Genomic DNA, 14,365 nt, shown 5'->3' with positions numbered 1-14,365 from the left:
TTATTCCTCCTGGGTCAGTGAGAGAATTTCTAGAGAAAACAGGTTGGGGCTGAAGAAACTGACTGTGGAAGTAGAAAGGCACATGCTATCTATCAGTGGTGGCCTGGGCAGAACAGGAAGACTTGAGGAAAACACTTCTCTCACCAGCCCCACCCCTAGTTCTTCCTTAGAACATCATATACTTCTGCAGCTACTCTGGAGCATCCTTCTCCAGGCTCAGAGATTCTAAAAGGTGCACTAAATGCCCATTGGGGTTCTTGGGCTTATGGCTTCAGAATTGGAGCTGCTTCACCAGTTTCTCTGGTTCTTGGACTGTGCCAAGAGTTCTCTGTAACTCTGACATACATATGTGCTACAGAGGCCTCTGGCTGTCTAGTTTTCAGAAGGCCATGTGGGACTTTCTGACCTCTGTGATCCAGCGATTTAACCTAATACATTCATGTGTACATGTTTTCTCCATTCTGTATTACAGGAGAAGGGAGGACTAGTGTACCTGATAATGCCTTACAGGAGAGATTTATAGGATGGACAATGGAACAGGGCTGAATTCCAGGTGGGGGTTGGTCTGAAAAGAGACAGGCTGGTATGTGTAGTAGGTAGGCAGGGACTTTGAGCTAAGGCCTGCCCTTGAGGCTATAACCTCTGAGGAGCTCACAGAAGGCTTGGTGAAGGTGCAGCCACTAGAACAGTCTAACATGATTTGTCAATGTATACAAATGGTCAGAGTTGATATGTAAAACTCAAGAAGAAAGGTACTCCAGGGTTACTTATCAACAGACTTCATTTTTTCAGACTGATAGTGGTCCTGTGGTGGTTTAAATGAATATGATTCCCATAGACTTATATATCTCAATGTTTGGTTCCCGATGGTAGAACTGTTTGGGAAGGATTAGGCAGCATGGCCTTGTTGGAAAAGGTATATCACTATGGGTGGGCTTTGAAGTTTCAAAAGCCCAGGCAATTCTCAGTCAACTCTCTCTCTCTCTCTCTCTCTCTCTCTCTCTCTCTCTCTCTCTCTCTCTCTCTCTCTGCCTAGTCTTTGACCATAAGTTTTAGCTCTCAGCTACTGCTACAGAGCTATGCCAGCCTGCCTATTGCTATGTTTTCCACCATGATGGTCATGGATTAACCATTTGGATCCGTGAGTGCCAAATTAAATATTTCCTTGTCTAAGTTGCTTTGTCTCATTGTCTCTTCACAACAACAGAGCCGCCACTAAGACAGTCACCCCTCTAATCAACAAAGAAGGGCACTCCATACATGTCTAGATAACGTGCTAAACATCAAGAATCTTAGTTCTGAACCTGGCTTTTTTCTTGGCTTTAGAATGAATGTCAGCTGAAAACCATCCTCTCAAATCTTTTCTCTCAAAGTAAATAGCCAGGATTGGCTATGAGACTATAAGTTTTCAACCTCATCAGAAATTCAGAATGACTGAGTTAACTGAAATTATGGGAAGCACAAAGCATAGCTTCTAAAACTTAGCCAATTTATAGAGACCACTGAACACCTGGATAGTCCCTATACTACAGAACGTTGGAGCATCCGATCTTCAGCCTTCTGGCCCAGGATCATCTGACAGACCTAGTGATGCAGAATTATTTGGGGCTGATTCCTCTGTCTTGGCAGATATAATCAGTCAACTATTCGCCAAGTGTGACCTTTTAGTTAGGAGAGGTGACAGAGGTTCTGGTTAGTCAAAAAATGATAGACTGGGTATTAGGTCTATCTTGCACCTTACTGACACAAATTGGTATAGTTATGCTCTAACGGTATTTTGAGAGAAAGGTTTTATTTTAACAGGAAGGGTGATATGTAGGAGGAGCTAAGGTGGGAGGAGTACAGAGAGGAAGAGGAGGAGTAAGGAGAGGAGAAGGAGAAGGAGAGGAGGAGCTAAGTGATGAGAGAGAGAAAGAGAGGGGGGGAACATAGAGGCAGATGTTCGCCAGTCAAAGACAGTTGATATATCTAGGTTGGGTACTGGGTTACACTTCTGGTTGATATTAGCATTACCAAACTTATAAAGCCTTTGATTAACATTAAAAAAATTGTATAAGAGCAAAAAGGAGAAGGGAGCATGGGATAGGGGTTTTCTAGGGAGGGGAAATGGGGGAATGGATGGCATCTGAAATGTAAATAAAATATCCAATAAAAAATAAATTTACAAAAAGAAAAAAAGGAAAAAATCAAGAATCTTAAAATACGAAGAGACACATATTTATCTTTTCTTTTGCTTGTAATTTCTAGGAAACCTGGATCACTGTATTGATTTTCAGAAGCAATGTAAAGGGAAAAACCACACATTGTCCATGAAACATAAGGGTCTAATCTGTCTTATCAAGACAGTTTGACAAAGGGAAGCATAGACCCTACATGCAAGTGAAAACTAGAGGTGCATTTATGTGTTCCCTGAGAAAAAGCTGTGACTGGAACTAGGATTTGTCATGCTGTCATCCGGGAGAGGGTGACCAAGGACAAGTCAGGAAACACAGAGCAGAGTTGACTCAGGTGACTGGAAACATGTGATGCAGCTGTGTGAGTTAGTGAGCTAATGCCATTTTCATGTCCTGCACGAGAGTTCTTCATTTATGAAACATTTATAATTAAAAAATGTTAAATTGTCACATCCAAACTCAACCTGACCTCATTCTCAATATGAAGTATGAACTATGGCATCAACATTGCCTGTATAGGAAAGAAACATTTATCCATTAAAATTACATACCATCTTTGTGGCCAAAGGGAAGTCAATGCATTCTTTTGCTTACTAAACTTTCAACTGGTTTCTTCTTGATTATAGGTGTGGGACCTTTCCTTTCTTGGGAAGGCCTTTTTTTTTTTTTTTCAATTGTAAATTATAAATTTTCACTTCCCCTTTAGGATATAAAGGTTCTATAGTTTGGGAAAATTTTTCTCAATGACTTTAGGACCATCCCTTTGAAGTGTAATTCTTAGGAAACTTAGGGTTTCTATCTACCAGTCTCTTTGGGAAGACAGAAGCCCAACTTTGTAAAGGGCCAATGAGAAAACACAGACAATGAATGTCCCTAATCACCCTGATCAAGTTCACTTTCAGAATTCTAGTTATGAGTCCTCTAGTATTTCTCTATATATAGCTCATCCCAGTCCTTAAAAATACTGCACTTAGCCAGGCAGTGGTGGTGCACACCTTTAATCTCAGCACTTGGAAGGCAGAGGCAGGTAGATTGCTGAGTTTGAGGCCAGCCTGGTCTACAAAGTGAGTTCCAGGACAGCCAGGGCTACACAGAGAAACCCTGTCTCAAAAACAAAAACAAAACAAAACAAAACAAAACAAAACAAAACAAAACAAAACAAAAACTTCACTTTGTTTTAAGGTGGCTGAGTTCAGTGTCTCCCTTACTGCAATCCTCTGGGTTAAAGCCTCCCTTGCCTGGCTGATGTTCTTTTAACCTTATTTGGTGTAATCTTTCTTGGAAAATTGACCTTTCTCTTTCTTATCTTCCTAAATCTTTTACTCTCTTGATACTAGGCAATAGTTTCCAGTTGTTTTGAAACCAGTAAAATGTATTTCCTTCAAATATGAGACTTAGAAATAAATAAGAGGTAAAATGGGTATTCATGAGCGGATGAGTTCATGATAGATGCAATAAAGAACAAAAACTTCAGAGTGCAGAATATGAAAATTCCAGTAATTAGATAATACAAGAAGATGATTCACCAAAAACCATTCTCCTGCTTTCTATCATATATGTATATATGTCAGAAAGAAGGATAATTAAGACTTTTTCAGCTGAATATTTTATCCCACATCACCACAAGCTCAAAGTTGTGAAACAAAAAGTTTCTGTACTTTGTACCAATATCCTGATGTCTACTGTGAAGTGTCTAAGTGTGCAGCAGGCTTTCAGCCTTACAGAGGTAAGTGTCGTCATTCTGGAAAGAGGCACTATTTCACTAAACGGGATCATAGAACTTACCCTTTTACTAAAAGAGAATATTATAAGCTATGTTTGATCATTGACCATCAGCTATGTAGAATTTTAAGATCTAGAGTGAAGTCAGAACAGAACCCACATGAAGACACGTTTGCTTTATCAGCTTCACTCTCTTAAGTAGAAACGACTGATATCCACATCTTGTTATCTGGAAACACTTGGCTATGGCTGGTTTGCACAGTGTTGTGTTTCAACATTAGCATTTTGATGATAAAACCTAACTTCTAAATATAAAATGCACTGAGCAATAGCATGTAGCTGGTTTGGAAATAGCAGCCACTCTAAGATTCTCCAGAGAAAACATTTCCCTTCTCTTTCTTCTGTTAATAAGGGCAATTAGAAACAGAATGCTATGCTGTGCCTGCAAGTTCCCTGCTCCAGCTTCTCACAGCACAGCAGCAAGTCCTGTGTCCCCAGCTTCACTCCCAACACAGATAAACACTCCATTACCCACTTACTGAAGTCATTTCGCCCACATTTAGCCTAAATCATTGCTCATAAAACATATTATAAATCTTGTCAGTCTTTATTGAGCTGAAGTTGTTTATTTAATGTGCAGGTTTGAGCTTTTAATCAGCTATCAGGGCTGTGCAAACAAGTGTAGTGAATTTTAAAAAAAATCATACTCAGATCTTGTGTTTTGCATCATAGGCTTCTAAAGGAAAAACACAATCCAGAGACAATTGGGTCCATGGAGGTGATGTAATTCAAACACTCTGCTTGCACTGAAATTTATGGCCTATGCTTGGTGAAAAATCGTGCTGGTTTGAGCCAAGTTCAGCCTATTATTGAGACTTGAGGCAGTCATGTTAATTTAGGGATGGAAATAACGTGTGGTGACTTCAATATCCACACAGACTTGGAACACATATGATTTAGTAGTTGAACTACCCTTCTGTTCCTTAAATAGGATCTCACTGTGTAGCCCAGGTCATGTCCTATCTCAGCCTCCCCAGAGCTGGGATTACAAGCATGCATCAGCTTTCCTGGCTACTAAATCATTAATTCCAACTAAATCATTTGTTGTTGTTGCTCTTTATGTTTGAAATTATAATCTAATCACACCATTTCTCACGTTCCTTTCCTCCCTTTAGATGCTTCTTTATCCCTTTCCTACTTTCCTTTGAATTCATGGCCCCGCTTTCCCTCAATTGTAAGTAAATGCCTATATTTGTATATCCATATATATTACAAAATATAACATGTTGAGTCTGTGGCATCTGTGTAATGTTATTTGTATGTATGTCTTCAGGGCTTATTGTTTGGTCCTGTGCTCTTCCCTGGGGAAGACCAGCCCTGCTTCCAGCTTTTTTGAGTTGCCTGTAATTCTTTGTGTAGGGTTGAAGCCTTTAGTTTTCCACACACTTCCGTGTTTAGGGAAAATGTAAGTTTACACACAGTATTTTCCTAGATGTCTTGGCACTGACCAGTCATAGTGGAGTGCAAACGAAGACGTGTGACCTAGAGGAGCCGATCTTCTTCTCCCTCGGAGGCTCACCAGTTCTCACAAAGCCAATCCGAACTAGGTCTCCACCTTCTCATTTCCATTGGTTTAACTGTATCACCTTTTCTAACTCCAAGGAGCCTCAGTTTCCAAAACCACTGGGTGCTTTTAGTCTTCTCAAGGAATAGTTAACAATTCTACCCTCAGACAAGCCTGAATGAGAACTTCTGGAACAAAAACCTGTCTGCAAAGCTTGATTGGGTGATTAAAACCATAGTGAAATGGAGATGCTAGGAAGTGTTGGGCTTAGAGCCTAACTACCTTCTCAGGCTAGCTTTAGTCCTCTGAGTAGCCATTCCTTGTCCACCTTTGTGTTAGATGTAATGTCTCGTGACTAACAGATAAAACCTTAACTTAACAGACTATCAATTTCCAGAAATCCAAATCCCAAGGATGCCATGAGAAAGCATCTGAGACATAAAGGAGAAGCTTCCCCATATTGCTATAACCCCCCTCATGGGTACATCAGTGCCCACCAATGCATTTCTTACATGTTTTAATTTGTGACTTACTTTATTCTGTTACTATAAAACTTTAGAAAACTGCTTCTACATTTGGAACATGGAATCTCACATAACCTAGATCTGTGTTTTCTGGCCCATGGTCATGCAAATTTGGCTCCACAGCAAGCTATCTCCTATTTTCTTTGAGGTGAAAGCTGTGTTATTCTGCATCGACACTAAAGAACACTATACCCAGTAGGTTTCAGGATCTGCACTATGGGGGGAATGAAATGGCAGGCAAGATTAGTCTCTGGGGTTGGCGATCATCAGTGTGCACCTGGAGCCTCATGTTGCCATGGTGTTGAGGATTTTTCAATTTCACACATGTAACATGAAATGCAACTCTTTCAGTTTGCATCTCTTTCATAATAGTTTGGTTAAACCTTTTAAGTATGAGCACTATACATTCTTTAGACATTTTTATATCAAGTTGTCTGCCTTGTTTTTTTGTCAATTTATCTTAGAACTTTTATCTCATATATATATATATATATGTACATACACATATTGTTCTATAGGTATATGTAAATTTCTCTTTACATTTACAGGGTTTTATGGATATGTGTGTGCATTGTCTATTCCTATCTATCTATCTATCTATCTCTCTCTCTCTCTCTCTCTCTCTCTTCCTCTCTCTCTCTCCCCCTCTCTCTCTGCCTAAAAATTAACCTGTAAGCTCCACCTTCCCAGGAACCAGTTAATTTCCTGGAATGCTTGGAATAGTAGTTGTTTGGAAAAAAAAAAACAATGCCTCATGGGAAAGTACAGTGGCCTATAGGTCTGTCCTCATAAGCCTCTGCAACATATGGCTCAAGGTTATTCTCTGGTGGGAATTTCTCAAAAGTGGTCCTGACCAAAGTCCATCTCTTGGTCAGTATTTAATATTTAATGAATACTTACTTTAAATTTGGCACAAATTGGTGGACTTGGTTTCTCTGGCAAATCACAGGATTAACATATGCAGGCCCCAGTGAGATTGCTTCACCCCAAATTTGCTTTTCACTCCAGGGTATTGGAAAGGTGAGCTACTACAGACCCAAGGTAAATGGCACATTTGGAGGGAAAATAGCAAGCTCTTTTTTTTCCCCCCTAGCTTCTTGTTGGCTTCTTGATTCTGGTTATAGGGTATCCTATCTAGGGCAAAGTAGGCCAGATGCAAGCCCCAAAGTCCCCGAAAATCCTTCGGCTAGGCATGGGGAAGTATCCCATAGCTCATAGTTTATTTCAACAGGATTCCAAAGCCTAGAAAAATTCTGGGGCATTCCATGAAGTTGGAAGTCACATCTGAGACTTTGGATAGACCCAACATGGATTTGGGGAGCTGAGGAAGACTCAGAATGACCCTGCTCTTGATAGGCTCCTAGTATCTAGGTTCTATAAGAAGGGTTGGCAATCCTCTGAAGCAGAGAAGTCCAATTGTTAAATGTCATAGTGATGTTTTGCTGCTGCAGCACATCCATCGTCTTGTATTACATATCTGATCTGTCTTTGTGTGATTCCTATGCCTGAAATCCTCTCATCTCTAAGCCTGCTGGCCAAAGACTGCCTCTGACCCTGATTTTATGGAGTCCAAGGAGCCTGGGATGACTGTCTAGGTAATAGACTATGGACTGTTCTCTGTTTTTCGTTGATACATAGGCCATTTAGATTATAGTTACCCTTCTGAGGTCTCTGATCATGTTGAAGGCTAAGCTAACTGAAGCTTGGTCAGCTTAGAAACAACAGACAACTAGCTCCTTACTCCAAGGTAACCTACCACCATGTTAGTTCATTAATCAGTTAAAACTACTAGGACTCTCATTAAAGGAAGGCAAGCAGGTTTTCCTTGCTTCATGTTCAAGGTTAAACAAGTTTCAGATGTAGTTTTCAACTAAAGAAATGTGTTTCACAATGACTATTGTCAATAATAACTATTCATGTCTTTGGTAAATGATTAAAAATTGTTTTAAGATATAGAAAGATTTAAGGATATAAAACCATAGACAAATTCTGAGGGAGGGTCTCAAAATTTCTTTTCCCTTAGATGCTGTTATTGCCCAAAGGTTTCAGAAGTTCAGGACCTGATGGAGCACTAACTGCAGACTGCTTCATCACAAGCGCAGGAGTTTGAGTTTTCTTTGATTGTCTTCTAGATGTGAATGTGAAGATGCCTTTAATCAGGCTGAGACATCTTTGTCCAGTCTGTATAACTGGCTCTCTGGACAAGAAAATAACCTAAAACTATATTTCTTTGCTAAGACTCAAATGTGTGAGTCTATTCCTGCTATCTTGTAGACACCTGTTAATTGCTTTTTCTAAAATATGGATTTTAACACAATGGTCATACATCTCCTTTCTGTCAACTTAAAATTCATGTAAGCCTCAGGAAATCTAAGAAGTCCTAAGTCTCAAATCCATCTGCTACAGGTCAAAAGGACTCCACATAAATTCACCCACCTGTTCCCCAAAGTGAGATTTTCCCCCCTGATCTTGGCATTCTTTACCTCCCCCAATGACTAAGACATTGTAACTTCTGTCCCTAGTCTATATTTGTCTCCGCAGATTTTCACTTGGCTGACAGACTCCATCTAGGGATCACCTGCAGAGTGCAAACTGCTGAGCTCGATTGAACTTTTGGTCTTGCTGAAAGCTGATATAAACTAGTCCAGCCGATATGATTGCTCTCTGTCTTTCAGCTGTATCAGCTAATCAGATGCTTCTGATAAATGACCCGTTGCCCAACCTTTGACTGGCCTTTCCCTTTCTGGGCCCGGATAGCAATGTCCCGATGTCAATTGGAAATAGTTACAGAAGAGAATATGCTATCCATTTGTTTCACCTAACAGGCTGAAATGCTAAGTCAGAAGGAAAGTACCTGGCATAAGGGACAAAGGGCTGCTTACAATGTCAACTGACACACAAAAAAATCTACCAGATATCTCAACTGGTAGATTGATTAATTACAATAGGTCTGCAACAGACCAGAACACTTGACCTACTTTTATGCAGAACAAAACATGTTTTATGGCTTTTAAGAAATTAATATTTCTATACAAACCATTCAGGATTCTAATGTGGCAACATAAAAAAAAAAAAAAAAGAAAAAAAGAAAAAAGAGAGACCTGAGATTTCCAGGCTACTTCCAAACAGTAACTCTGAAGATTATTAGATCCCAAAATTCCCATCATAGCGTTGAGGTTTGGTCCTCTGTTGTTTATTGTAATGTCAAATACTGGCCCCCAAGACCTGGTTGCTCCTGAGGAGCATGGAGATCCCCTCACACACCAAATGATGCTATGTAAACTTGCTTGTCAGTTTAAAACTACTGCTTGAATAAAAGATGCCTACAGCCTTGTAGCTGAGCAGAAAAGAGGTAGGTGGGGATTTTCTTCCTGAGCTTCGGGTCTGAGGCTGAGACCACAAGAGAGGTGGAGTAAGAAGAAAGAAGGCAGATCATGAGAACATGGCCACAAGGGATGGCCAGTTGGAGTAGGAATGGCCCAGGCAGAACATGGCAAGATTTTGACAGGGAAGTAGACAAAATAGCACAAAGGGCTGATATCTGCCCAGCTCTTGTGCTTTAAAGCTTATTATAAATATAAAGGTTTTGTGTCTTTTATTTGGGAACTAAATGATCTAAGGTGGGGTAGAAACCTTCAATTAATAGTTACCACAACAATAGGGTCAGAGATTTGACCCTATATGTAACTCCAGGGTGGGAGCCCAAAAATTTACCTGTAAGCCCCACCTGTGCAGGGACCAGGTATCTTCCTGGAATGCAAGGATTTGTAGATCTTGGGAAATGACAAAGCATCATGGGAAAGTACAGTGGTCTATAGGTCTGTTTTCATAAGCCCCTGCAACATATGGCTCGAGGTCATTTTCAGGTAGAAAGTTTCCAGGAAAGGTCCTGACAGAAGTCCATCTCCTGGTCAGTATTTAATATTTAATAAATATTTTAAATTAGGCCCCAAATGGTGGAGTTGGTTTTTCTGGTGAATCACTGGATTAACACTTTCTTTTTAAAGTAAGGTTTATTTTTGTAAAGATGCCCATGTCTGTGTGAGGGTAAATCACATGTGTGCAGAGGCTGGAAGAGGGTATCAGATGCCACAGGGCTATATTACATGTTGTGAGCAGCCTGACACAGGTAGCAAGGATGAAGGCCTGTCCTCTGGAAGAGCAAGGAATCCTGGCCACGAAGCCATCTCTGCAGCCCCTCAAATGTTTTCCCAATCTCTTGTTTTTCATCATCGTGCTTCAGATGGTAAGTTGCAGGTTCAGCCTGAGAAGATTTTATGTATTCATTTATAGTGCTTTTAGTAGGTAAGGTGTATCACAGAAGACCAAACAAGGATCAGCAGCTAGCTGTTTTAAGTTTTAAACTTTCTAATTTAATGTTATAAGCATTTCCCCATCTATAAAAAATGGGAATAACATCTTCTTCCCAGGACAGAGATAAATATAACACTGTACAGGTCATGAATCAAATAAACTGCTGCTTTTGGTATACTTCTCCCTTGTGATGTTCAGACCCATTCACCTTTTAGACTGCACAGATTTACCTACATAAATAATAGCTTTATTCTGATACTAACCCTTCGATTAGAGAACACAATGCTGTCTCTCTTTCCAGGGAGTGTTCTATTATGAAGCTTATATCAACATTAGATATTATATTAATTATATTATATTGTGTAGTATATTTTCTATTTGGAATATACTCAAGCTTTCAAAATACACATGGTAATTACCGGCACTGTAAAACTTAACTTGATTTTTTTGAAATTATATATTCAATATTAGGAACAGTTAAACTGTTGAGGGCACAAAAAAGAATTCTGCTAAGTCTGAGGCTTTTCAGAGTGCTTTAAGACTTGGAAATGAGCTTCTGCCTTAGAATCATAGTGTAACTTTCTTTTGCAGCTCTTTTCCACTGCAGTGCATGGAGAGGGTTGGAAAGACAAGATCTGGAAAAAAAGAGACTCAATTGCCTTCAGTTCCTTCTTTGAGATTTCATTAACTAGGAAGATTAAACAATTATGACAGGAAGTAGGACAGCAATGTCACCAAGCTGGATTTTTGTCCCTACCCATTGACTAGTCTCTAGGTTTACTGGATTCCATGAAGACCATCCACTAACTCTCAAATTGTCCACATGCTTCCATATTCCTCTCCTGCGAAGAGGTAAGTCTTGTGGTCTGGCAGGGTGCTGGAGTAATCACCTTCCTGCAAAGTCCCATGTACAATAACACACTGACCACTGACACACTTCTCCTGCTCAGTCATCCTTCAGAGGCAGTGGTGATTCCACCCTAGCTTTGTAAACTATTCAAGAATCTGCAAGGCCGAGGAAATAGGATGGCAAACTATATCACAGTTCATCATTGAGCACACATGCCTCTGAAGATACTGTGCATGAGGGAAGGAAAATACTAGTCATTAATGCACTGTTGAAATAACTGATTATAACTTCAACCGCATAGTTTGATATCTCACAAAGTTCTTACAGTGATGAATACATCCAAGGGGCAGACTCCCCATTTGCATGCCTGACTTCTACAATTCTACATGAAGAAAACTATACAAAGTTAACCTTTAGTGGACCTAGAAAATACATCTTGATATCTAATAATACTATAGAGCATGTAATGAAATGAAGTATTGGTGAAATGTCTCTTAAAAATCAAAATTTAGAATTGCCTTTAATCAGAGGATCGCAGATTAAAAAATACCGATTGAGTTATTTGTTTGGTACAGAGAAAATTAAAAAAAATATTATATGCTAAAAATGTTTTTAATAAAAATGGCAATTCACTATGTTAAAGACAGTGAGATGTGCTAACAGAGAATGTCACTGAAAATTTCAGTAAGCATTTTGACTCCCATCCATGAACAAGGGTAGCCTATGCCTCTGGCTTTCCCCACCTTCAGCTCACTTCTGATATGCAAGTTATTGACTTGGCCAAACGTGTAATGAAACCCTTTGTAATAGCTACTTTTGACTTTGAGTCACAAATACACAAGATTACTGCACATAGTTTTCAAACACACACACACACACACACACACACACACACACACACACACACACAAACACAGACACCATGTGTATTTCTTTTTAAATAGAGGTATGAAATTAAATCCATATTTTCCTATTAACTAACAGTACAAAGTACAGCAAAACAGTCTCCATTGGAACAAAATGATTTTAGTTAAATGCCTTAGGAAGCTTGTTGTTAGCTCTCGTAGATAGTCACATGTGTGTATTAAGTTAAATTAACACTTCATTTATTTCCTGCATTATATCAGGTAGACTTTTACTTTTAATGGTATTATCATGCTATTGTCTAGAGTCATCTTTGAATGAAATATTTACATATTGATGTAAATACAAGGAAAGTCCTTGAGCTCCCTGGCTTAGGTAAGATGTAAAAATAAGGGCTGTTGTCTTCTAGTGAAGGTGCATGCATGTTAAGTCCATTCACAAGAGCTCTGAGCTAGCTCTCCTCTAGATGCCAGGGTTCAGCAAAGAGCTGTTTTCTGGGAACGCTGCACTGTTGCATGAAGTGAATCAAAGCCGGTTCTGAAAGGCAACAGGACACAGAGAGTAATATCCTGACTTGTCTGTAGTAAGTGCTTGGTGAAGACATTCTCAGGTCAACAGTAACCCTGACTTTGTCTTTATGGGCTCATTCCATGGACATTTCTACCTCTCCTTTTCAAAAATGCACTTATTATTTTTAAAATAAAATTGCATACATTGTCATGTATAATGTAATGTTGTAAAATGTGTGCCTTCTGGAATGGCTACATTGAACCTATTTACATGTTAATTAGTTCATAATTTCACTTTCTTAGAGACACTTAAAATACACAGAGTGGGGAAGAACATGGTTCAGGAAGGGAGAAATGGGAAAACTAGGGGTACTAATTAGGGACTGGAGAGGGAGATAAATGCACAAAAGGGAGGGGGAGGGGGAGATAATAGCAGTAAGGATCCCTGGGAACATCATAAAGAGTCATACTACTAACTATCTCCCAATACACCTAAACACATATAAGTCAGTGTGTAAATATACATATGTAGTTGACATGAAAATTTCCCATATGGGCTGACAGTGCTTCCCCTGAGTCATAGACCATTTAACAACCCCCAACACAAGGCATGAGAAGCCCTCTTTTGAGTTGTTCAGTATTGTTCAAGATACTCCCAAAACACTGTAGGCTCTTGAGACTATTCTTGGCTGCTCTAAAGATGTAGAAGATACCGAGCACTTGAGACACAGGACTCAAAGACATCTGAGCTGGTACTCATCTGAATGTTCCCTTACCCTGGAGGTCTAGCAATTTTTCTTGATACTTATGATGCTCTTTGTGTAACAACAGTGAGAACACACATTACAACTGATATTCCATCACAGGCAAATACCACATAATGGTTGACAGACCAACTGGATTGTCCTGTAAAACCACAAGGACCATAAAAGGAAACACAATTAGGATGTCAATATTTTTGTAAGTTTGTGTTTTCTGATCAAGTGCCAATTTTATTACTGTGAAGGGCAGTTTCCTGTGTTGGCTCTGCATGGCATAACAAATGATTTCTTTCAGTTTATACATTTTTGCGGAGCTTTAGCTGAAACATAGATTAGAAGACAGATGAACCTCAATGCACTTTGACCATTTTATCGTTCTACAATGGAACTAGATCTTGAGTGTTCTGATAAGATTTCTTTGCATGTGATTATGCACGCCAAACACTTGAGTTTTCCTTCTATTTAAGTGGGTATAGAAAAACCAAGTACTATTCTAGATAAGACCAGGTTTTCTCAGGCTGACTATTGTAATGATTAAACTGGGTTGTAAATTACAATTTTATTTATGCCAACACCTACCCCAACCCCTATTGGGGCATCACACATTCTAAACATGTTCTACTAGTGATCCCTGGTTCCTCATGTTATATTTGCAAAAATAGCAATATTTTGCTACTAAAGCCTTGAGAATATAAAACATTTCTTTTTATGTTTTTATATTTTGAAAACAAAGTCTTTAGCCCAGGCTAGCCTGGAACTGGTGAGGATGACCTTGAACTTCTAATCCTTTTGGCTCCACCTCCCAAGTGCTAGGATAATAGATGTTGGCCAGTCTGTGTAGGTGCTGGGAATCAGTCCATGGTTTCATGCATGATAGGCGAGCATTCTGTAACTGAATTAACATCCACAACTCTATAAAGGTTTCTTTCATCAAAATAAAATCAGTTAAGTGTGGTGACCATTGTCAAGTGTCATTTTAATGAGATTGTAAGAGAGCAAACTGTTTATTGTTTTTAAGTCTACAAAATTATTGGAGCCAAATTAATCACTGTAACAAAGAACATTTCCTCTTTGAATGCACTG

Source organism: Arvicanthis niloticus, chromosome 15 (assembly GCF_011762505.2).
Source record: "Arvicanthis niloticus isolate mArvNil1 chromosome 15, mArvNil1.pat.X, whole genome shotgun sequence".
NCBI lineage: Eukaryota > Metazoa > Chordata > Mammalia > Rodentia > Muridae > Arvicanthis > Arvicanthis niloticus.
The sequence above is the reverse complement of the archived record's forward strand: the minus strand, read 5'-3'. Positions refer to the sequence as shown.